Source organism: Ixodes scapularis, unplaced genomic scaffold (genome assembly GCF_016920785.2).
Source record: "Ixodes scapularis isolate PalLabHiFi unplaced genomic scaffold, ASM1692078v2 PGA_scaffold0__279_contigs__length_252992795, whole genome shotgun sequence".
Lineage (NCBI taxonomy): Eukaryota > Metazoa > Arthropoda > Arachnida > Ixodida > Ixodidae > Ixodes > Ixodes scapularis.
The window spans coordinates 173685945-173687084 of NW_024609835.1; positions in this window are offsets into that span (position 1 = coordinate 173685945).

Below are 1140 nucleotides of genomic sequence, written 5' to 3' on the forward strand. Positions count from 1 at the left end.
AAATCGTCCTGAGCCAAATGGCGAGACACATACACAATAAAACCACCGACGCGTTGAAAAATATAAAATTGCACGTGTGCCGCTATTGGTTCAGAATGAAATATTTGTAATTGGCAGAGGCCAATTACACATATTTAAATGTGATCAGATTTATGTTGTCACGAATGAAGGTGACAAGACGACGAACAGTGAACTGAAAAATAAAGGTTTTATCGGCGAACTTGTGCCAAACAAAAAAAAGTGAAGAAAGAGCGTCGAGGCCGGCAGCAGAAACCAGGCGGCGATTCGGCAGCGTAACAGATAGCGAGAGCGAGACTGACTCGACAATGTCGCGGGCAGCTGCTTATCTACGGTGCGTCACTATCTCAAAAGTTCGGCAAAGAAAGTTCGAGCGTCACGTGCTCGGGGCGAGGATGAACTGGCACTTTCGAGAACAACAAATCAGGGCGAAAGTTAAGTCTGGTGCAAGAATGAACGCGAATCTTCTAGAAGTCCGTGACCGAGCATTGCTTTCTCGGCTCTGCGGGCGGCAACAAGACGGCCCGGCCCTTTTGTCGTGAATGTATTTGGCTCTTCGTGGAATTCCAGGGAAACGTGATGACGTGATAGACATAGGTTTCCAAAATTCTAGCTTGAGAAATTAACTACCTTAAAATATTAAAACAAATTAACTATTTTTTGGGCGGTCAGGTGTCTCATTTAGGTAGCTGGGTGTTTAGTTTGACCAAAACCACGAGGCTGGAAAACACAAAAAAATGTCACTCAGGTTTAGATGTTGAGTTTGGTAAACTCAAAGCAGGACTGGTGCGGGAGTCACAATAAAAAAATGCCGAGGTTAATATTTCACTCACAGCAATACATTATAATAATTAATTTTAATATGAATCCAGTGATAAATGCATGACTGACCAGGCAAAGATTCTGGGTCTGTGGATAGCTTTTGCAAATAGTTTAAGCAATGTACAGTCTGTCACAAAAAAAAAATTACAGGATTTTTTTTTTTTTACCGCAAGATTAAATCATCGCCAAACGCTCATTCTCCGCCCAAAGGTAGCGCTAGAGGTCACAACCAGATATCAAAGCTTTAGCTCGATCCGATACCTTATTCAAAAGTTATAATTTTCTGAAAAGTTCAATGGG